Source organism: Pseudophryne corroboree, chromosome 5, assembly GCF_028390025.1.
Source record: "Pseudophryne corroboree isolate aPseCor3 chromosome 5, aPseCor3.hap2, whole genome shotgun sequence".
NCBI classification, from domain to species: Eukaryota; Metazoa; Chordata; class Amphibia; order Anura; family Myobatrachidae; genus Pseudophryne; species Pseudophryne corroboree.
Window position 1 is genome coordinate 441,015,804 of NC_086448.1, and position 24,439 is coordinate 441,040,242.

Genomic DNA, 24,439 nt, shown 5'->3' on the forward strand with positions numbered 1-24,439 from the left:
TGCTTGACCAAACTTGAGGTCATCAGAGGCCAAAGTATTGAACTTATAAAACTTGGCAAACGTGTTCGATCCAGACCAAGTAGCAGCTCGGCAGAGTTGTACCGCTGAGACACCCCTGGCAGCCGCCAGGAAGAGCCCACTTTACGAGTAGAGTGGGCCTTTACAGATTTCGGACACGGCAATCCTGCCGTAGAATAGGCATGCTGGATAGTGAACCTGATCCAGCGGGAAATCGACTGCTTAGAAGCAGGACATCCAATTTTCTTGGGATCATAGAGGACAAACAGAGAGTCACTTTTCCTATGACGAGCCGTCCTTTTCACGTAAATCTTCAAAGTCCTCACTACATCCAAGGCCTTTGAAGTAATTGAGGAGTCAGTAGCCACTGGCCCCACAATAGGTTGGTTGATATGGAAAGCCGACACAAACTTAGGCAGGAACTGTGGACGAGTCCTAAGTTCCGCCCTGTTTTCATGGAAGATCAGATAGGGGCTTTTACAAGATAAAGCCCCCTATTCCGACACTCATCGTGCAGAAGCCAAGGCCAACAAGGTGACCGCCTTCCACGTGAGAAACTTGAGATCGGCCTCCTGTAGAGGCTCAAACCAAGTAGATTGCAGGAACTGCAACACCACATCAAGATCCCATGGTGCCGTAGGCGCCAGAAAGGGAGCTGGATGTGCAGAACCCCTTTCAAAAAGGTCTGAATCTCAGGAAGAACAGCCAATTGTTTTTGGAAGAAGATGGACAAAGCAGAGATCTGGACCTTGATGGAGCCCAATCTCAGTCCCATATCCACCCCTGCTTGCAGGAAAAGGAGAAAACGTCCAAGTTGAAACTCCACCGCCGGAAACTTCTTGGTCTCATACCAAGAAACATATTTCTTACAAATGCGATGGTAATGTTTAGACGTTACCCCCTTTCTGGCCTGTATCAGGGTAGGAATGACCTCACTCGGGATACCTTTCCGAGCTAAGATCTGGCGTTCAACCGCCATGCCGTCAAACGTAGCCGTGGTAAGTCTTGATAAGCGAACGGCCCCTGCAGAAGCAGATCCTCCCGAAGAGGTAAAGGTCGTGGCTCTTCCAGCAGAAGATCCAGCAGATCCGCATACCAAGCCCTCCTTGGCCAGTCTGGAGCAATGAGGATTGCCATAACTTTTGTTCTTCTCATGAGCTGAAGAACCTTTGGTATCAGAGGAAGTGGAGGGAACACATACACTGACTTGAACACCCACGGTGTCACCAGTGCGTCCACCGCCACTGCCGGTGGGTCTCACAATACCTCCGTAGCTTCTTGTTGAGGCGTGGGGCCATCATGTCTATGTGAGGAACCCCCCCCACCAACCGGTTACCTCCTCGAACACCTCCGGATGGAGGCCCCACTCATCTGGATGGAGATCATGTCTGCTGAGGAAGTCTGCTTCCCAGTTGTCTACGCCCGGAATGAAGATTGCCGCCCCCGCCACCGCGTGCCTTTCTGCCCAGATGAGGATTTTTGACACCTCTGACATGGCAGCCCTGCTCTTCGTTCTGCCTTGTCGGTTTATGTAGGCCACTGTGACTGTCACATTGTCCACTGCACCTGAACAGCCCGATCCTGTAGAAGGTGTTCTGCTTGCAGAAGGGCATTATATACGGCCCTGAGTTCCAGAATGTTTATTGGGAAAAGTGACTCTTGATCCGACCATCGTCCCTGAAAGGTTTTCCCTAGAGCGACTGCTCCCCAACCTCTTAGACTTGCATCTGTGGTTAAAAGGATCCAGTCTTGAATTCCGAACCTTCTCCCTTCCAGAACGTGCGGAAGTTGCAGCCACCAGAGGAGTGAAATCCTGGCTTTCGGAGACAGGCGTATCCTCTTGTGTATGTGTAGGTGAGAGCCCAACCACTGGTTCAATATGTCAGGCTGAAAAGGCCGAGCATGAAACCTGCCGTGCTGCAGAGCCTCGTAGGCGGCAACCATCTTCCCCAGAAGGCGTATGCATTGATGAACAGATACCCGGGTAGGCTTTAGGACATTCCGGAGCATTGCTTGAATCACCAACGCTTTCTCCACCGGGAGAAATATCCTCTGCACTTCCATGTCGAGGATCATTCCCAGGAAAGACAGCCGCCTTGTCAGTTCCAGATGAGACTTTGGAAGGTTTAGGATCCAACCGTGCCTCCTGAGCAGCTGTGTCGTGAGCGCGATGGACCTTGATCAGGAAATCGTCCAGATATGGAATTATGTTCACCCCCTGTTTGCGGAAGAGAACCATCATCTCCGCCATCACCTTGGTGAAGATCCTCGGTGCTGGGGAGAGGCCAAACGGCAGTGCCTGGAACTGATAGTGATTGTCCATCAGCGCAAACCTGAGATATGCTTGATGCGGCGCCCAAATGGGAATGTGGAGGTAAGCATGCTTGATGTCCAGAGACACCAGGAATTCCCCCTCCGACAATCCTGAGATGACAGCTCTCAGAGATTCCATCTTCAATTTGAACTCCCTGAGATAAGGGTTCAAAGATTTTAAGTTTAGAATAGGCCGTACCAAACCATCTGGTTTTGGTACCACAAAAAGGTTTGAATAATAACAATGACCTCTGACACCACCAATTTTCTGATGGCCTCCAGAAGAATTGTCCTGTCTGCCAGCAGGGCTGGCAAGCCTGACTTGAAGAAACGGTGAGGCGGGGGATCCTGAAACTCCAGTCTGTACCCTCTGGACACTATATCCAGGACTCAGAGGTCCAGACCCGACGACACCTAGACGTGGCTGAACTGCCGGAGTCTTGCCCCCACCTGACCTTCCTCCAGGCCTAGCTCTCCACCGTCATGCGGAGGACTTAGGGGTATCAGAAGCGGGCTTCTGGACCTGGGAACTTACGGGAGCAGGCTTCTTTCCTTTGGCATGACCGCCTCTGAAGAAAATGTTCGAAGGGCCGAAAGGACTGTGACGTGGTAGATGAAAAAGGCTTCTTCGTAGCCGATGCAGCTGAGGGGAGAAAAGGCAACTTACCCGCGGTAGCCGTGGCAATCCACGCATCCAGCGCCTCCCCAAAGGGAGCCTGACCTTTGTATAGGAGGCCCTCCACACACTTCCTGGATTCCGCGTCCGTAGACCAGTTGCGCAGCCAGAGACCCCTGCGAGCCGAGAAGTACATGGAGGAGATCCCCGCAGCCATGGAACCCAGGTCCTTCGTGGAATCCACCAGGAACCCTGCAGAATCCTGAATATTACGTAAAAATAAATCAACGTCACCTTTATCCAACATAGTCGATTCCTCCTGCAGAGTGATTGACCACCTGGCAATAGCTTTAGCAATCCAAGCACAGGCCATAGTAGGCCGCAATATAGCCCCTGAAGCCGTGTAAATGGATTTCAGCGTAGCATCCACCTTGCGATCTGCCGGGTCCTTTAACGCGGTAGATCCCAGGACCGGTAATACCACCTGTTTGGACAGCCTGGAGACAGAGGCGTTGACTCTCGGTGGGACTCCCATTTCTTGCTATCTTCCTCTGGGAATGGAAAAGCCACCAAGACTCTCTTGGGAATCTGGAATTTATTTTCCAGTTTCCCATGCCTTTTCAAAGATAGCATTTAATTCTTTGGATGCCGGGAAGGTGGGGGGTGGGGGGGTTCTTATTATCTGTAAAGAAGGCCTCCTCCTCCTGTTCCGGGGCTGTGTCCGAAATGTGTAAAACATCCCTAACAGCCTCAGTCATCAACTGCACCCCCTTGGCAAGTGATGATGTCCCCCTCAACACATCCCCGTCACCGCCTGCAGCGTCAGAGTCGGTGTCCGTGTCATCCTGCATAATTGCAAGTGCACGTTTGTGAGAATGTACTGCAGGGGACCCCGAGGAGGCAGTATCAGACCATATCACCATAGAGGACTGGAGGACTTGAGTGGCATGCTCAGTCCTAGCAACTCTATCAGAAATCTGAGAAATAGTCCCCATCAGAGAGACTAACCATTCTGGCTCTCTAGCTGGGATCTGTGCTAAAACACTGCAATCCTGATTACATGGAGTCTTCCTGGGAAGACAAATCCTCTGCAGCATATTAAACAGTGTCCCTAGACATGTTGTCACACCACCTCAAACACCCCACAAACACACAGGGTACTGGGCAGACAGAGTTTTCCCCCAAGAATGGCAGAGAGACACAGAGATTGGAGCCAACCCACACACAGCGCTGTTAAGAGTATAGGGAGACCCTAAACCCGCGCTGACTGTGTCCCTTAATAGGTGACACAGCCTTAGAACAGTCTCCCCCCCTTCTACAACCCCCTGGTACCGTAGAGATAGCTGGAGTCATTCAGGAGGGACCTGGCATCCACTGGCAGTGAGCTGCAGGCTGGAAAATGGCGCTGAACGCTGCTGGGTCCGCTCTGAGAAGAAGCTCTGCCCCCTCAATGGCGCTGTCTTCCCGCTCAATGAAAATTATACTGGCCAGAGGAATTTATGCTGGCCTGGATCCACTGCCCCCGCCCCCAGTGCCGCACAGCAGTACCGCCGAGCCTTCCAGGATCACTCCTACCCTCTAGCCGCCTTCTTCACACTGTCCCCCCGCTTGCAAGGGGGGACAGTGACTCACTCGCCACACTTCAGCTCCCTGAGGGGGTGGCGGCTGGCTGCCGGGGCGAGCGTTTCCCTGCAGCGGGGCGCGATCAGACCCCTCTGGAGCTCAACGTCCAGTCAGTGGGGGCAGTGGCTCAAGACCCCGCAGGGCGGACACTGCTCCCCCCCTCAGTCTCACGCTGCAGGGAGGCTGTCGCCAGCAGCTTCCCTGTAAAAAAATAAACTCTGAAATAAAGAAAATAAACTTTTCCTAAGAGAACTCTGTAGAGCTCCCCTAGCTGTGACCGGCTCCTCCGGGCACATTTTCTAAACTGAGTCTGGTAGGAGGGGCATAGAGGGAGGAGCCAGACCACACTCTTAAACTCTTAAAGTGCCAATGGCTCCTGGTGGACCCGTCTATACCCCATGGTACTAATATGGACCCCAGCATCCTCTAGGACGTAAGAGAAATAAGAATTAGTGTTTCAAAATAGACAGGCAGATCTTCAAAGACAATCTGCATATGTTGTAGGTATGCTATAGGAGAAGTTAGTAAGTATTTGCCAGTAAAGTTAACCAGCAGACTAAAACTAGGGAAAAATTAAAACAAATACAGGTTGAGTATCCCATATCCAAATATCCGAAATACGGAATATTCCGAAATACGGACTTTTTTGAGGGAGAGTGAGATAGTGAAACCTTTGTTTTTTGATGGCTCAACGTGCACAAACTTTATTTAATACACACAGTTATTAAAAATATTGTATTAAATGACCTTCAGGCTGTGTGTATAAGGTGTATATGAAACATAAATGAATTGTGTGAATGTAGACACACTTTGTTTAATGCACAAAGTTATAAAAAATATTGGCTATAATTACCTTCAGGCTGTGTGTATAAGGTGTATATGTAACATAAATGCATTCTGTGCTTAGATTTAGGTCCCATCACCATGATATCTCATTATGGTATGCAATTATTCCAAAATACGGAAAAATCCCATATCCAAAATACCTCTGGTCCCAGGTGTTTTGGATAAGGGATACTCAACCTGTATAATAATTACAATAAAACAAATTAAAAACATGAAAAAATTATAAATATCTTGTGGACTATTATGCAATGGAGAAAACCTATCCTTGTATCAATGCCTATGTCAGTATACAGATCATAGGTCTGCAAACTCGGTCCTCATTACCCCCCATACAGTGCATGTTTTGCAGGTAACCCAGCAGGTGCACAGGTGTATTAATTACTCACAGACACATTTTAAAAGGTCCGCAGGTGGAGCTAATTATTTCACTTGTGGTTCTGTGAGGAGACCTGCAAAACATGCACTGTGTGGTGTAATGAGTACTGAGTTTGCAGACCTATGGTATAGATCACAGGTTCTCAAACTCGGTCCTCAGGAGCCCACACAGTGCGTGTTTTGCAGGTCTCCTCACAGAATCACAAGTGAAATAATTAGCTCCACCTGTGGACCCTTTAAAATGTGTCAGTGAGTAATTAATACACCTGTGCACTTGCTGGGTTATCTGCAAAACATGCACTGTGTGGGGTCCTGAGGACCGAGTTTGAGATCCCCTGGTATAGATCAGTGGTTCTCAAACTCGGTCCTCAGGACCCCACACAGTGCATGTTTTTCAGGTTACCCAGTAAGTGCACAGGTGTATTAATTACTCACTGACACATTTTAAAAGGTCCACAGGTTGAGCTAATTATGTTACTTGTGATTCTGTGAGGAGACCTGCAAAACATGCACCGTGTGGGGTCCTGAGGACCGGGTTTGAGAACCTGTGGTATAGATTGTAGTAAGCTTGCGTGCAGGGCCATCCCACCTCTATGACTGTCTGTGATTACCCAGTTTTATTTTACCACTGTTGTTTCCAATTGTAAAGCACAACGTAATTTGCTGCGCTATATAAGAAACTGTTAATAAATAAATAATATTTTTTTGGGGGTGGGGGGGGCAAAAAAAAAAAAAAAAATATTATAGCATTCGTGTATCTATAATGGGTGCAGTGTGTGCGAGGCACACGGGCCCCCAGGGTCCAGGGGGGCCCACCCCGCACCCATTTGTTTAATAATTACCTCTCTGGAGTCCCCCGTCTGAGCCATCCCTTCTCAGCAGCGTAATAGAGTTTGAACACTAGGGGGAACAAACTCTATTGCGCTTGCTGAAAACTCCGGAAAGATGGCACGGCGGACATTTTTCCGGAGTTTCGCGCATGCGCATTAGCAAAATATTCGGGAAAATGGCCGCCGCGCCGTGTTCCCGGAGGTTTGCGCATGCGCAATAGAGTCTGTCCTCAAACTCTATTGCGCTGCGGAGAGGGATGGCACCGCCGGGGGACCCAGGAGAGGTAAGTATTAAAATACCTGTGCATTAGTCAGAGAGGAGGGGGCCCCTGAAGCAGAAGGCTGCACACTGCCTCCTCCTCTCTTAAAACGCCCCTGTATTATAGCCTCCAAAGGGAAAACTTACAAGAGAAAATTATAATAAAAAACTGATAACAACAACAACAACAACAACAACAACAACAACACTAAGGTTGAATAAGGAGAGTAAGAAGAAGTTTCCAAAATAGAGAAATATTGCAGGCATAACTTATATATTAGTAACCAAGGCCATAATATATATTTTTAAATTAAAGAGATAAGGATAAAGTGTACAAGTAATTTATTAATAAATATGCTAAATGTCATCTATAAAGACAGCGCATGAAGTTGCCAATACTGTATGTACTGCACTGAAACATTACTCTGGGTAAATGTAAACAATGTTTTACGGTAAATACAAGAGTATTTAAAAATGCAAAAAGTTCCAAAGTTAATTAAATTCAAAACAAAAACGCTGCTACATGTAAGGGAAATACAGTATATAATCACAAGCATGAGAATCTTATGGGAAATAGAAGTCTCAAGAAAACTTAATGGATATAGTTGATATAGGAGTCCTCATAGACGTCCTAATTCATCAGTATGTTCCATGTAGTCATCCTATATAATAAAAGGCTAACGCTGCTCCTCACCTCTATGGGAAGAATTCAAGTGTTTTGTGCACTAGATGGCGCCCGACAGAGCAAATCAAGTGTCGCTCCGCTCGGGAGCGCACAGCCGTTGGCACCATTACTGCAGGCTTACCTACTTTGCTGCCTCCTCCTCCGGGGAGGAGGCAGCGTTGTAGGTGAATGGGGGGCGTGGCTGGCAGCAGGACGGGTGGTTCGGGGGCGTGGCCGGCAGCAGGATGGGATGTCCGGGGGCGTTGCATCAGGGTCGCGTCATCGTGACTCCACCCCCCACTGTGCTGAGAAACGAGGCGCTGCATAGCGGGGGGCGGAGCTACGATGACGCGATTCAGCGCAAATCGCGTCATCGGACCCCCTCGGCCCGCCTAATTGTTCACTGCTGCGGGCGGCCGAGGGGGAAAGCGGGAGGCTTGCCCACCTTTCCGGGGGGCCGGGAGGGTCACCCGATTTTCGGGAGCCTCCCGGCCATTCCGGGAGGATAGGCAAGTATGCATTACTGTTATGTTGTTCCATCATTTTGATGGGCTGGTAAAATGTACGTAGACAACCGCTACTGTTAACAGCAGTAGAACTGCACGTAATATATATTGAGTGGGCAGTTTGATCATTTGTTGGAGAGAGTAAAATAAGTGATCCTCCTTGAACTGAATATTAGGCATACCTCATTTTAAAGGTTGAAAGCGGGGCCTTGGCATGCTTACGTCCGAAAAAGGGGGCATGGCCTATATGAAACTAGGGGTGACCTCGCGGCAGAGATGCAATCACGAGTCACGCCTCCTTTTGCCGTCAATGAAAAGGGCATGACCAGCACTCTGTGAGCTGCTGGCATGCCCCCGCTCCCTCTGTTACTTGTGCTCACAGGGGACAGCGAGACAGTCCCCCCAAAAAATAAGATTTTACTTACCGATAAATCTATTTCTCGTAGTCCGTAGTGGATGCTGGGACTCCGTAAGGACCATGGGGAATAGCGGCTCCGCAGGAGACAGGGCACAAAATAAAAGCTTGAGATATCAGGTGGTGTGCACTGGCTCCTCCCCCTATGACCCTCCTCCAAGCCAGTTAGGATACTGTGCCCGGACGAGCGTACATAATAAGGAAGGATATTGAATCCCGGGTAAGACTCATACCAGCCACACCAATCACACCGTACAACTCGTGATCTGAACCCAGTTAACAGTATGATAAATTTAAAGGAGCCTCTGAAAAGATGGCTCAACAATAATAACCCGAATTTTTTGTAACAATAACTATATACAAGTATTGCAGACAATCCGCACTAGGGATGGGCGCCCAGCATCCACTACGGACTACGAGAAATAGATTTATCGGTAAGTAAAATCTTATTTTCTCTAACGTCCTAAGTGGATGCTGGGACTCCGTAAGGACCATGGGGATTATACCAAAGCTCCCAAACGGGCGGGAGAGTGCGGATGACTCTGCAGCACCGAATGAGAGAACTCCAGGTCCTCCTCAGCCAGGGTATCAAATTTGTAGAATTTAGCAAACGTGTTTGCCCCTGACCAAGTAGCTGCTCGGCAAAGTTGTAAAGCCGAGACCCCTCGGGCAGCCGCCCAAGATGAGCCCACTTTCCTTGTGGAATGGGCTTTTACTGATTTTGGCTGTGGCAATCCTGCCACGGAATGTGCAAGCTGAATTGTACTACAAATCCAACGAGCAATCGTCTGCTTTGAAGCAGGAGCACCCAGCTTGTTGGGTGCATACAGGATAAACAGCGAGTCAGTTTTCCTGACTCCAGCCGTCCTGGAAACATATATTTTCAAGGCCCTGACAACGTCCAGCAACTTAGAGTCCTCTAAGTCCCTAGTAGCCGCAGGTACCACAATAGGTTGGTTCATGTGAAATGCAGAAACCACCTTAGGTAGAAATTGAGGACGAGTCCTCAATTCCGCCCTGTCAGAATGAAAATTTAGGTAAGGGCTTTTACATGATAAAGCCGCCAATTCTGACACACGCCTAGCTGAAGCCAAGGCCAACAGCATCGACACCTTCCACGTGAGATATTTTAAATCTACCGTAGACAATGGTTCAAACCAGTGTGATTTTAGAAATCTCAACACAACATTGAGATCCCAAGGTGCCACTGGAGGCACTTCAGGTCTGAACTTCAGGTACTGAAGCCAGTTCTTTCTGGAAGAATATCGACAGGGCCGAAATTTGAACCTTAATGGACCCTAATTTTAGGCCCATAGACAGTCCTGTTTGCAGGAAATGCAAGAAACGACCCAGTTGAAATTCCTGTGTAGGGGCCTTCTTGGCCTCACACCACGCAACATATTTACGCCAAATGCGGTGATAATGTTTTGCGGTTACTTCCTTTCTGGCTTTTACCAGAGTAGGGATGACTTCTTCTGGAATGCCCTTGTCCTTCAGGATCCGGCGTTCAACCGCCATGCCGTCAAACGCAGCCGCGGTAAGTCTTGGAACAGACAAGGCCCCTGCAGTAGCAGGTCCTGTCTTAGAGGTAGAGGCCACGGTTCGTCCGTGAGCATCTCTTGAAGTTCCGGGTACCAAGACCTTCTTGGCCAATCCGGAACCACGAGTATAGTTCTTACTCCTCTCCTTCTTATGATTCTCAATACTTTCGGTATGAGGGGCAGAGGAGGGAATACATACACTGACTGGTACACCCACGGCGTTACCAGAGCGTCCACTGCTATTGCCTGAGGGTCCCTTGACCTGGCGCAATATCTGTCCAGTTTTTTGTTTAGACGTGACGCCATCATGTCCACCTTTGGTCTTTCCCAACGGTTTACAATTTGGTGGAAGACTTCTGGGTGAAGTCCCCACTCTCCCGGGTGAAGGTCGTGTCTGCTGAGGAAGTCTGCTTCCCAGTTGTCCACTCCCGGAATGAACACTGCTGACAGTGCTATCACATGATTTTCCGCCCAGCGAAGAATCCTTGCAGTTTCTGCCATTGCCCTCCTGCTTCTCGTGCCGCCCTGTCTGTTTATGTGGGCGACTGACGTGATGTTGTCCGACTGGATCAACACCGCCTGACCCTGAAGCAGAGGTTTTGCTTGAATTAAGGCATTGTAAATGGCCCTTAGTTCTAGAATGTTTATATGAAGAGATGTTTCCATGCTTGACCACAAGCCCTGGAAATTCCTTCCCTGTGTGACTGCTCCCCAGCCTCTCAGGCTGGCATCCGTGGTTACCAGGATCCAATCCTGAATGCCAAATCTGCGGCCTTCTAGTAGATGAGCCTTCTGAAGCCACCACAGGAGAGACACCCTTGTCCTTGGCGACAGGGTTATCCGTTGATGCATCTGAAGATGCGATCCGGACCATTTTCCCAGTAGATACCACTGAAAAGTTCTTGCATGGAATCTTCCGAATGGAATCGCTTCGTAAGAAGCCACCATTTTTCCCAGGACCCTTGTGCACTGATGCACTGAGACCTGTCCTGGTTTTAGGAGGTTCCTGACTAGCTCGGATAACTCCCTGGCCTTCTCCTCCGGGAGAAACACCTTCTTCTGGACTGTGTCCAGAATCATTCCTAAGAACAGTAGACGTGTCGTTGGAATCAGCTGCGATTTTGGAATATTTAGAATCCATCCGTGCTGACTTAGCACTACCTGAGATAGTGCCACTCCGACTTCTAACTGTTCCTTGGTTCTTGCCCTTATCAGGAGATCGTCCAAGTAAGGGATAATTAAGATGCCTTTTCTTCGTAGAAGAATCATCATTTCGGCCATTACCTTGGTAAAGACCCGAGGCGCCGTGGACAATCCAAACGGCAGCGTCTGAAACTGATAATGACAGTTTTGTACTACAAACCTGAGGTACCCTTGGTGAGAAGGATATATTGGGACGTGGAGATAAGCATCCTTGATGTCCAGCGACACCATATAGTCCCCCTCTTCCAGGTTCGCTATCACCGCTCTGAGTGACTCCATCTTGAATTTGAACCTTTTTATGTAAGTGTTCAAAGATTTTAGATTTAATATTGGTCTCACCGAGCCGTCCGGCTTCGGTACCACAAATAGTGTGGAATAATACCCCTTCCCCTGTTGTAAGAGGGGTACCTTGATTATCACCTGCTGGGAGTACAGCTTGTGAATGGCTTCCAGAACTGCCTCCCTGTCGGAGGGAGACTTTGGTAAAGCAGACTTCAGGAACCGATGAGGAGGAAACGCCTCGAATTCCAGTTTGTACCCCTGTGATACTACCTGTAGAATCCAGGGATCCACTTGCGAGTGAGCCCACTGCGCGTTGAAATTCTTGAGACGGGCCCCCACCGTGTCTGAGTCTGCTTGTAAAGCCCCAGCGTCATGCTGAAGACTTGGCAGAAGCAGGGGAGGGCTTCTGCTCCTGGGAAGCGGCTGCATGGTGCTGCCTTTTTCCTCTTCCTCTGCCCTTGGGCAGAAAAGAGTGACCTTTTGCTCGCTTGTACTTATGGGAACGAAAGGACTGAGTTTGAAAAGACTGTGTCTTTTTCTGTTGATGTGAAGTAACCTGGGGTAAAAAGGTGGATTTTCCAGCCGTTGCCGTGGCCACCAGGTCTGTTAGACCAGCCCCAAATAACTCCTCCCCCTTATACGGCAATACTTCCATGTGCCGTTTGGAATCTGCGTCCCCTGACCACTGTCTGGTCCATAATGCTCTTCTGGCAGAGATGGACATTGCGCTTACTCTTGATGCCAGGGTACAAATATCCCTCTGCGCATCACGCATATATAGCAATGCATCCTTTAAATGTTCTATAGTTAACAGAATATTGTCCCTATCCAGGGTATCAATATTCTCAGTCAGGGAATCCGCCCATGCGACTCCAGCACTGCACATCCAGGCTGATGCGATTGCTGGTCGCAGTATAACACCAGTATGTGTGTATATACTTTTCAGGATATTTTCCAGCCTCCTATCAGCTGGTTCTTTGAGGGTGGCCGTATCAGGGGACGGTAACGCTACTTGTTTAGATAAACGTGTGAGCGCCTTATCTACCCTAGGGGGTGTTTCCCACCGTGCCCTAACCTCTGGCGGGAAAGGGTATAGTGCTAATAACTTATTAGAAATTAGCTGTTTTTTATTGGGGGAAACCCACGCTTTATCACACACCTCATTTATTTCCTCAGACTCAGGAAAAACTATTGGCAGTTTTTTCACACCCCACATAATACCCGCCTTTGAGGTATTTGTAGTGTCAGAAAGATTCAATGCCTCTTTCATTGCCGTGATCATGTAACGTGTGGCCCTACTGGACATTACGTTTGTCTCGTCACCGTCGACACTAGATTCAGTATCTGTATCTGGATCCGTGTCGACCCACTGAGGTAGCGGCCGTTTTAGGGCCCCTGAGGGTGTCTGAGACGCCTGAACAGGCACTAATTGATTTGCCGGCTTTCTCATGTCGTCAACAGTTTTTTGTAAATTGCTGACATTATCACTTAATTGCTTAAACACAATCATCCAGTCAGGTGTCGACTCCCTAGGGGGTGACATCACTAACACAGGCAACTGCTCCGCCTCCACCTCATTTTCCTCCTCATACATGTCGACACACGCGTACCGACACACAGCACACACACCGGGAATGCTCTGATAGAGGACAGGACCCTACTTAGCCCTTTGGAGAGACAGAGGGAGAGTCTGCCAGCACACACCCAGCGCTATATATATACAGGGATAACCTTATATAAGTGTTAATCCCTTATAGCTGCTGTTAATCTAGTTATTTGCTGCCAAAATGCCCCCCCTTCTCTTTTTTACCCTGAATCAGATGCAGTACTGCAGGGGAGAATCAGGGAGCCGTCCTTCCAGCGGAGCTGTGAGGGAATAATGGCGCCAGTGTGCTGAGGAGATAGGCCCCGCCCCTTCACGACGTCCTTAACTCCCGCTTTTTTGTGTAAAATGGCAGGGGAAAAAATACATCCATATAGCCCTGGAGCTATATGTGATGTATTCCTTTTGCCAGCTAAGGTATATGTGTGTTATATTGCGTCTCAGGGCGCTCCCCCCCAGCGCCCTGCACCCTCAGTGACCGTAGTGTGAAGTGTGCTGAGAGCAATGGCGCACAGCTGCGGTGCTGTGCGCTACCTTAGTCTTGAAGACAGGATGTCTTCTGCCGCCGCTTTCACCGGACCTTCGTCTCTTCTGGCTCTGTAAGGGGGACGGCGGCGCGGCTCCGGTGACCCATCCAGGCTGAACCTGTGATCGTCCCTCTGGAGCTAACGTCCAGTAGCCTAAGAAGCCCAATCCACTCTGCACTCAGGTGAGTTCGCTTCTTCTCCCCTTAGTCCCACGATGCAGTGAGCCTGTTGCCAGCAGGACTCACTGAAAATAAAAAAACCTAACTAAACTTTTATTCTAAGCAGCTCTGGAGAGCTACCTAGTTTGCACCCTTCTCGGCCGGGCACAAAAATCTAACTGGCTTGGAGGAGGGTCATAGGGGGAGGAGCCAGTGCACACCACCTGATATCTCAAGCTTTTATTTTGTGCCCTGTCTCCTGCGGAGCCGCTATTCCCCATGGTCCTTACGGAGTCCCAGCATCCACTTAGGACGTTAGAGAAAACGGGACTATCCCGTGAAAATCGGGACAGTTGGGAAGCATGTATTTGGCGAGGAATGCAGGAACTTGTTTTCCGCCAGGGAAATGAATTCAGTCTACCATCTTAAAAAACACCAGAATTGAACTTCGAAAACATTAGTTAGTAAAGGAGTGGGTGGTAGGGTCTAGTTATACTCGCAAGGTTATAATGGTGCATAGTTAAAACAAAATCACCTAAAACAAATGTAGAATGGATAAAACATTAACACGCTTTAAGGGCGGAAGTTCTCTTCTGCCCTCTTGTGTTGTCACTTCCTGGTCCTTTCCACGAGGGGAACATAGACACAATGGTAGATGCTAGATCCAAGTGGCCTAAGAGACATATGACGTCAGGGGGAGGATCTACGTCATCAGGGGGAGGAGCTAGGCCAGCGGGATAGTTCTTCTACTGTCCACGCAACCAACTATTACGTACTTTATGGGTACCCTGTTCGGGCGTGGTTCCTCCTCCTGGTGATGTGGCTCCGCCCCATGTGACGTCATAGGTCCCTTACCCCACTCCGATTTAGAACCAACCAACCACTGACTACAGGGACAGGAAGCGCTTTTGTAAATCGCATCCGGGTCGGTTGATCGAGGATCTCGTAGTGCGACACAGAGAGCGAGACGCGCCATTTGTCGGTATATCGAGACAAATTGTGACTTTGCCACCTAGGTATGTATGTATGTATGGACCAGGACAGATGAATGTGTGGATGCGATGTTTTGCTGCTGTGTGACCCCCTGATTACCGATCCGCTGGGGTGAGATCCGATATACGCCGTCCCCGCCTCTCACCCCTGGGCACGTACACTAGTAACGGGCCCATCGGCTCCTATTCTCCCTGAGCTCATCGTCGCGTTCTCTGCGCATGTTACATGTTTCCTCGTACACGTAATTATATTGCTGTGCTGTGTCCCCTTGTTACAGGTACCACGTGCGTGCAGTGCCCGCCATTCCCAGCATATCTGCCTACTATCCGGATTAGGAGCAGGTAATGATTACATCTTGTTTGCTAGAACAATTGTTTTTCCTTGAGCACGTGTTTAAAGGGGCACATCTCATTTTGGTTTTATTTCCTTTTGAACATTGAAATCCAGATTAAAAAAATGTGTTATGCTATTAAGTGACGTCAGCAGTGCTTAGTTTCTGTTGCCGTATGGGGTATGCGTATAGCGCTTTATGCTGCCAGTGTACAGCAGGAGCTGTGTATTTAAAATTTCTGCATTTCCTGCTTACACATAGATTTAAGCCGCCATGCCTTGCGGCATGTGTGGCATCAACTGATTTAAGCGTGTACCATTACATTATAAGCCAGTGGTTCACAAACTGTGTGCTGTGGCACCCTTGAGACACTTGCAAGGGTGCGTTGGGTTGGTGGTACAGGACCAATTAAAATTATATATGGTTAATGTAATCGGTTAAACCAGTGCTTGTGGCTGGCAATCAGAAGCAAATCTTGCCCCCCAAAACATAACTTAACCTAAAGGTGTCCATACACTAGATGACCTGTAAATTATGTGTTCTCGTTAACGGTTTCCCTTGAACTTCCCCGGCAGTCCTGGGCAAACAGTATAGTACAGTACACATAAGATATAGCTTGAGGTCTGGGAGTGGCTACATCCAGGATCATGCTTTAGTTGATGATAGCTTCAGATCTTCCCTGCAGCAGGGAATATCAGAAACTATGACCATGCGGTCCGCGCATCGTGATTGTTGTTGTTCAGACACTGAACGATCTGCACTATTATGAATGATTTGTAGTTCCGTTGGAAATGGCCAAATTGCTCATAATATCGTCTAGTATATGGGCACGGCAAACAAAAAAAACTGATACTCTAGGGTGCTGTGATTCAAAAATGTTTAAGAACCACTGCTATAAGCAGTAGAGGTCTCTGCCACAATTTAAGCCTATTGAACTACAGAAGCAATACACCTTTGACACAGACCAACTACTTGTGGGCATCTTAAAACACTGAAATATTGTAAATCAACTGATCTGTTTTGGCGATTTTTTTTCTCTTACGTCCTAGAGGATGCTGGGGACTCCGTAAGGACCATGGGGTATAGACGGGCTCTGCAGGAGACATGGGCACTATAAAGAACCTTAGAATGGGTGTGCACTGGCTCCTCCCTCTATGCCCCTCCTCCAGTCCTCAGTTAGATACTGGGTGCATTACAGGGAGTTCTCCTGAGTTTCTCTGAAAAAAGAATTTTGTTAGGTTTTTTTATTTTCAGGGAGCACTGCTGGCAACAGGCTCCCTGCATCGTGGGACTGAGGAGAGAGAAGCAGACCTACTTAAGTGATAGGCGCTGCTTCTTAGGCTACTGGACACCATTAGCTCCAGAGGGTCGGAACGCAGGTCTCCTCTCGCTGTTCGTCCCAGAGCCGCGCCGCCGTCCTCCTCGCAGAGCCGGAAGATAGAAGCCGGGTGAGTATAAGAAGAGCAGAAGACTTCAGATTTTCCCTGAGGTAAGCGCGCAGCGGTAACGCTGCGAGCCATTGCTCCCACACAACACACACTAGCAGGCACGGATGGGCGCAGGGGGGCGCCCTGGGTAGCAATATAAACCTCTGAGGCTGGCATAGGAGTATTATAGGCTGCGGAGGCAGTAGTTATATAGATCCCCCGCCAGTATTATAAAATTGAGCGGGACCGAAGCCTGCCGTTGGAGGGGGCGGAGCTTGGTCCCACAGCACTAACCAGCGCCATTTTCTCCACAGAGCAATGCAGAGACGCTGGCTCCCCGGACTCTCCCCTGCTGAACACGGTGACACAGGGCAAAAAAAAGAGGGGATGGGGGGGGGGCACTTGTGAGGCGCAGTGAGTGTATTATAATTATATAAAAAAGCGCTATATATTCTGGGATTTTGTTTTCCAATGACAGTTGGCGCTGGGTGTGTGCTGGCATTCCCTCCTCCTCCTCCTCCTCCTCCTCCTCCTCCTCCTCCTCCTCCTCCTCCTCCTCCTCCTCCTCCTCCTCCTCCTCCTCCTCCTCCTCCTCCTCCTCCTCCTCCTCCTCCTCTCTCCCCCCCCCCCCCCCCCCCCACTAAGGGCCTTATTGGGGGACTATCTCCAGATAAATATCCGTGTGGGGGTGTCGGTACGAGTGTGTCGGCATGTCTGAAGCGGAAGGCTCATCTAAGGAGGAGGTGGAGCAGATGATTGTGGTGTCTCCGCCGGCAACGCAGACACCTGATTGGTTGGACATGTGGAATGTTTTAAATGCAAATGTGACCATATTGCATAAGAGGTTGGACAAAGCAGAGTCCAGGGAAAAAACAGGAAGTCAATCCATGGCTTTAAATGTGTCACAGGGCCCTTCAGGGTCTCAAAAACGTTCTCTATCCCAAATAGCAGACACTGATACCGACACGGATTCTGACTCGTGTCGACTACGATGATGCGAGGTTACACCCAAGGGTGGCCAAAAGTATTCATTATATGATTATTGCAATAAAAGATGTTTTGCATATCACAGATGACCCCTCTGTCCCTGACACGAGGGTGCGCATGTATAAGGAAAAGAAACCTGAGGTAACCTTTCCCCCCCATCTCATGAGCTGAACGAGTTATTTGAAAAAGCTTGGGAAACTCCAGACAAAATGCAGATTCCCAAGAGGATTCTTATGGCGTATCCTTTCCCTGCACAGAACAGGGTACGTTGGGAATCCTCGCACAGAGTGGACAAGGCTTTAACGCGCTCGTCCAAGAAGGCGGCGCTACCGTCTCCTGACACGGCAGCCCTCAATGATCCTGCTGATCGCAGACAGGAAACTACCTTAAAATCTATTTATACACATACGGGGGCTTTACTCAGATCGGCAATAGCATCGGCATGGGTGTGTATCGCGGTTGCAGCTTGGACAGCTATCTTGTCCGCTGACATTGAGACCCTAGATGGGGATACCATTTTATTGACCTTAGGTCATATTAAAGACGCAATCTTATATATGAGAGACGCTCAGAGAGACGTTGGGCTGCTAGGTTCAAGAGCCAACGCCATGGAGATTTCTTCTAGGCGAGCCCTGTGGACCCGCCAATGGACGGGGGATGCCGACTCGAAGCATATGGAGGTTTTACCTTACAAAGGTGAAGTTTTATTTGGGGAAGGTCTCGCGGACCTGGTTTCCACAGCTACCGCAGGTAAATCTACTGTTCTCTGGCTGGGTCCACAGGATAACATTGGGATATTGTCGAGCGACAGCGAAAATGGCACCAACACAGTGACAAGCTTTCTGGGCTCCCAGGATGCATTGGGGCCTCCACTATAGAGTCCCGCCCACTGACTCAGTCAGATCAGGTTTTTGCTTGGTGCGGCAGGAAGCCGCATGGTCACAGGGCTGCTGTGAATAAAGCAGCCTAAAGCTTTTATTTTATTTTTATAGACTTACTATATTTTTTTGAGCGACTTCTCTTAACAGCGTCTTAAACGCATACTAGAAAGAGTCGCTCCAACAACTCCCCACTGGTCGCAACAACGCTTACCTTCGGGTATCAGTGCTGTCTCGACGGGCGTCTGTATCGGATGTTCTAGCAGGTCCAGCAGACGTAACCAGGCTGTGGCCGGAGCATGGGGAGACGGTGAGTCTATGGACTTCCTCTTACTAGAGGGGTCAGGACACAGCTACACTGATTTGGTGGAGACTACAAACAGTGTGTTGATGCGCCGAACATCTGGAGTGTGACAGCGCTATGCTCTGGGGATCATAGGCGCCAGGACTAGGTAGAGGCCGCGATCCTGGGAGTTTAAGTCAACAGGGGGATTCAGACACTCTCCTGGCAGTCCCTCCTCCAAGTTCATGGCCAGTTCCCGCGTGTCTCTCGTTTCATGAACTAAATGACCTCACTTCCGGCTCAGACGCTACCACGAGGGTACTCGGTCGCAGCTTAGATGCTGCGGTTGTGTACACTGGATATAAACCCGCCCAGACCGAGTCGCAGGCCTTAGCGTCTGCATACACGTGGATGTCGCTCAGCGTCTGTGTCCGTTGGTGAGCGTCCGTGTCCGTTATCAAGAGCGGCAGTGTACACCAGTAGCGTCTGAATCCACTCGGCGTCTTACGAGCGTATTTGCTTGGATATGGAAGTGTGGTGAGTCTCCCTGTATCCCGCTCTCTGGAGGCAGGGTATACAGTACTAAAAATTCTCTCTACTTCTTAGTATGCATTGTTAATTTTTAGTACCTATTGCATATGAGACCTGTATATTACTGTGTTTTCTGCATGTTATGTTGAAAATAGAAACCGTTAAAACAGAAGAACAATTTTCCTACTTATGTATAAGTTATGGAGGTTGTATTCTCATATGACAATGTCTAATGCTTTAACATGTGACTGACTGCTAGTATGTGTGCTGACTTTTCTGTGTAATGTCAGTCCTGTTCTGACCCTCCAATCAGGTGCACTGTGGTCGGATTGATCTCACCTCTATATACTGACATATAGGGTGTTCTTCAGTCACAAATTGTGTAGTCGATAACGGGTTAATACCATGTCTGTGAGCGGCAAAAGTGATGAGGAGAATTTATCAAGCACTCCTATAGCCCTAACATGCTTATCTTGTAAGTCAGGGGTAATTGATATGAATCAATTGGTCACTTATGAGGGTTTGTGTGCAAACTGTTTCGCTTTTCAGCGAAGTAAAGAACAGGAGTTGGTTCAACCACCAACAGAGCCACCATGGAATATGTTTGCAAAGACTCTGTCTTCAATAGCGGACAGGTTAGCTCCGGTAGCACCACCTCAAGGGTTAGGTTACTCTATGAACCCATACATGCAGCTCCCCTCCTATGGTTTGGTTCCAGTAGCCTCTACAAGCAACCAAGGGGCAGGTAAGCCTAAGACAGATACGTCTGTGTGGCAGACTACACAAGATGATACATCGGATGATGATGAGGAAACAATAGATTCAACTCCGTATGATGATCACTCGCAGAGCTTTAGTTCAGAAGATGTAGCTGAACTTATTAATGCCGTGAAGGTTGTGCTTTCTTTGGAAGAGCCAGCCAAGACGGCGTTAAAAGCAAAAGCACCTGTATTTAAACAAACAATCAGTGAAAGCTGAATTTCCAGCGTCAGATGAGTTGACGGAAATGATGGATGAGTCTTGGGCAGCGCCCAGTAAAAAGTATAAGATTCCTAAGAGATGGGAGTCTTATTATCCATTTCCTGCTGGGGATTGTTAGAAGAGAGAAGTTCCTCCAAAAGTAGATGCACATGTTCTGCGACTCATACATAAATCTGCTTTACCACTGTCATCTACCTCTTTGAATGATGTCACAGACAAAAGGATAGAGAGCCTTTTGAAAAATATTTTTTTCTCTAGTAGGAGCAGTGGTAAGACCTGCTATTGCTTCGGCCTGGGTAGCAAAGGCTATGGGCGAATGGATAGAGGAACTAGAGAATAGCATCCCTTCTCCTACTGGGGAGCAAGAGGATCGTTTTTGCCGTTTAAGACAATCTGCCCAGTATTTGGAAGAAGCAGCAATTGATGTAGGTACAGTTGCTTCTAAAGCTTCAGCCTTGACAGTAGTCGCTCGCAGAGCAATTTGACTACGTACCTGGAATCCAAGAAAGAATTGGAAGCATTGCCTTTTGTGGGTAATATATTATTTGGAAAACCTTTATCGGATATCCTAGAATCAGAGGCTGAATCGAAAAAGGTCAGATTTCCGGCTACCTATAACCCTAAGTCCAAGGGTTTAAAATTTCGCTTTTTTCGTTGGCAAAGCGAAAGCAAAAGAGGAGCCTAAACAACCCCAGTTTCTCTAACGTCCTAGTGGATGCTGGGAACTCCAAAAGGACCATGGGGAATAGCGGGCTCCGAAGGAGGCTGGGCACTCTAGAAAGATTTAGGACTACCTGGTGTGCACTGGCTCCTCCCACTATGACCCTCCTCCAAGCCTCAGTTAGATTTTGTGCCCGGCCGAGGTTGGATGCACACTAGGGGCTCTCCTGAGCTCTTAGAAGAAAGATAGTCTTAGGTTTATTATTTTCAGTGAGACCTGCTGGCAACAGGCTCACTGCAGCGAGGGACTAAGGGGAGAAGAAGCGAACTCGCCTGCTTGCAGCCGGATTGGGCTTCTTAGGCTACTGGACACCATTAGCTCCAGAGGGATCGACCGCAGGCCCAGCCTTGATGTTCGGTCCCGGAGCCGCGCCGCCGTCCCCCTTACAGAGCCAGAAGCAAGAAGATGGTCCGGAAAATCGGCGGCATGAAGACATCAGTCTTCACCAAGGTAGCGCACAGCACTGCAGCTGTGCGCCATTGCTCCTCTCACACTTCACACTCCGGTCACTGAGGGTGCAGGGCGCTGGGGGGGGGGCGCCCTGAGGCAGCAATAAAAACACATTGGCTGGCAAAAATACCTCAATATATAGCCCCAGGGGCTATATGTGAGGTAAATACCCCTGCCAGAATCCAGAAAAAAGCGGGAGAATAGGCTGCGGAAAAGGGGCGGAGCTATCTCCCTCAGCACACTGGGCGCCATTTTTCCCTCACAGTTCCGCTGGAAGGAAGCTCCCTGGCTCTCCCCTGCAGACTACTCTACAGAAAAGGGTAAAAAAGAGAGAGGGGGGGCATTTAATTTGGCGCAGTATATAGTTTATATTAAAAAGCAGCTATAAGGGACATAACTCAGTTAGTCCCTGCCTTATATAGCGCTTTGGTGTGTGCTGGCATACTCTCACTCTGTCCCCCCAAAGGGCTTTTGTGGGTCCTGTCCTCTATATTGAGCATTCCCTGTGTGTGTGGAGTGTGTCGGTACGGCTGTGTCGACATGTTTGATGAGGATAATGAGGTGGAGGCGGAGCAGATGCCTTTAGAAGGGATGTCACCCCCTGGGGGGCAGACACCTGAGTGGATGTGCTTATGGAAAGAAATGAGTGCACGTATAGACTCATTACATAAGAAATTTGACGACATGCCGACTGCGGGACAGCCGAGTTCTCAGCTCGTGCCTGTCCAGGTGTCTCAAAAGTCATCAGGGGCTCTGAAACGCCCGCTATCTCAGATGGCACAAGTAGATGTCGACACGGATACTGACACCAGTGTCGACGACGAGGAGTCAAATTTAATGCCCATGAAGGCCATTCACTGCATGATTGAGGCAATGAAAGAGGTGTTAAATATCTCTGATTTACATCCAGGTACCACAAAAAAGGGTATTATGTTTGGGGAGAAAAAACTACCTGTAGTTTTTCCCCCGTCAGATGAATTAAATGAAGTGTGTGAAGAAGCGTGGGCTTCCCCTGATAAGAAATTGGTAATTCCTAAGAAGCTACTAATGGCGTTCCCTTTCCCGCCAGAGGATAGGTTACGTTGGGAAACACCTCCTAGAGTGGATAAAGCGCTCACACGTTTGTCTAAAAAGGTGGCACTACCGTCTCAGGATACGGCCGCCCTTAAGGAACCTGCTGATAGAAAGCAGGAGGCGATCCTGAAGTCTGTATATACACACTCAGGCATTATACTTAGACCAGCTATTGCGTCAGCATGGATGTGCAGTGCTGCTGCTGCGTGGTCGGATAAACTGTCAGAAAATATTGACACACTAGACAGAGACACGATTCTGCTAACAATTGACCATATCAAAGACTCAGTCTTATATATGAGAGATGCACAGAGGGAAGTCTGCCGGCTGGCATCTAAAAAAAAGTGCATTGTCCATCTCTGCTAGGAGATGCTTATGAACTCGCCAGTGGACTGGAGATGCAGATTCCAAAAGGCACATGGAAAGGCAGAGGTAGGGGAAAAAGGCTGCAACAAACAGCAGGTTCCCAGGAGCAAAAGTCCTCCCCCGCTTCCTCTTTCAAGTCCGCCGCATGACGGTGGGGCTCCACAGGCGGAGCCAGGTACGGTGGGGGCCCGCCTCATGAAATTCAGCGATCAGTGGGCTCGCTCACAGGTGGATCCCTGGATCCTTCAAATAGTATCTCAGGGGTACAAGCTGGAATTCGAGGCGGCTCCACCCCACCGGTTCCTAAAATCTGCCTTGCCGATTGCTCCCTCAGACAGGGAGGCGGTGCTAGCAGCGATTCACAAGCTGTATTCCCAGCAGGTGATAATCAAGGTACCCCTACTTCAACAAGGCCGGGGTTACTATTCCACACTATTTGTGGTGCCGAAACCGGACGGTTCGGTGAGACCCATTTTAAATTTGAAATCCTTGAACACATACATAAAGAAATTCAAGTTCAAGATGGAATCGCTCAGGGCGGTTATTGCAAGCCTGGAGGAGGGGGATTACATGGTATCCCTGGACATCAAGGATGCTTACCTGCATGTCCCCATTTACCATCCTCACCAGGAGTACCTCAGATTTGTGGTACAGGATTGCCATTACCAATTCCAGACGCTGCCGTTTGGACTCTCCACGGCACCGAGGGTATTTACCAAGGTTATGGCGGAAATGATGATACTCCTTCGAAAAAAGGGAGTTTTAATTATCCCATACTTGGACGATCTCCTAATAAAGGCACGATCCAAGGAACAGTTGTTAGTGCTACTCCCACTATCTCAGGAAGTGCTGCGCCAGCACGGCTGGATTCTGAATATCCCAGAGTCACAGCTGGTCCCGACGACACGTCTAATGTTCCTGGGAATGATTCTGGACACAGTCCAGAAAAAAGTGTTTCTCCCGGAGGAGAAAGCCAGGGAGTTGTCTTCTCTAGTCAGAGACCTCCTAAAACCAAAACAGGTATCGGTGCATCACTGCACGCGGGTCCTGGGAAAGATGGTAGCTTCTTACGAAGCAATTCCATTCGGCAGGTTCCATGCCAGGATTTTTCAGTGGGACCTGTTGGACAAGTGGTCCGGATCGCATCTTCAGATGCATCGCTTGATAACCCTGTCCCCAAGAACCAGGGTGTCTCTTCTGTGGTGGCTGCAGAGTGCTCATCTTTTGGAGGGCCGCAGATTCGGCATACAGGACTGGGTCCTGGTGACCACGGATGCCAGCCTACGAGGCTGGGGGGCAGTCACAAAGGGAAGAAACTTCCAAGGACTATGGTCAAGTCAGGAGACTTCCCTTCACATAAATATTCTGGAACTAAGGGCCATTTACAATGCCCTAAGTCAAGCAAAATCCCTGCTCCTACACCAGCCGGTGCTGATCCAGTCAGACAACATCACGGCAGTCGCCCATGTGAATCGACAGGGCGGCACAAGAAGCAGGATGGCAATGGCAGAAGCCACAAGGATTCTCAGATGGGCGGAAAATCATGTACTAGCACTGTCAGCAGTGTTCATCCCGGGAGTGGACAACTGGGAAGCAGACTTTCTCAGCAGGCACGACCTCCACCCGGGAGAGTGGGGA

The 24,439-nt window shown here is 49.0% G+C and overlaps 1 protein-coding gene across 48 annotated transcripts in view; it reads left to right on the plus strand.

Moving 5' to 3' along the window:
* LOC134927837 (uncharacterized) overlaps positions 1-24,439 on the plus strand; it is a 1,188,393-nt gene that overhangs the window by 745,216 nt on the left and 418,738 nt on the right. For 8 of the 48 annotated variants that reach the window (XM_063922875.1, XM_063922882.1, XM_063922884.1 and 5 more), the window contains exons 1-2: positions 14,541-14,795; positions 15,050-15,113. The exons of 37 other annotated variants lie outside the window; for them this stretch is intronic. The gene's annotated coding sequence lies outside the window, so the exon portion shown is untranslated. 3 more of the 48 variants (XM_063922873.1, XM_063922878.1, XM_063922874.1) reach the window with 2 other exon arrangements.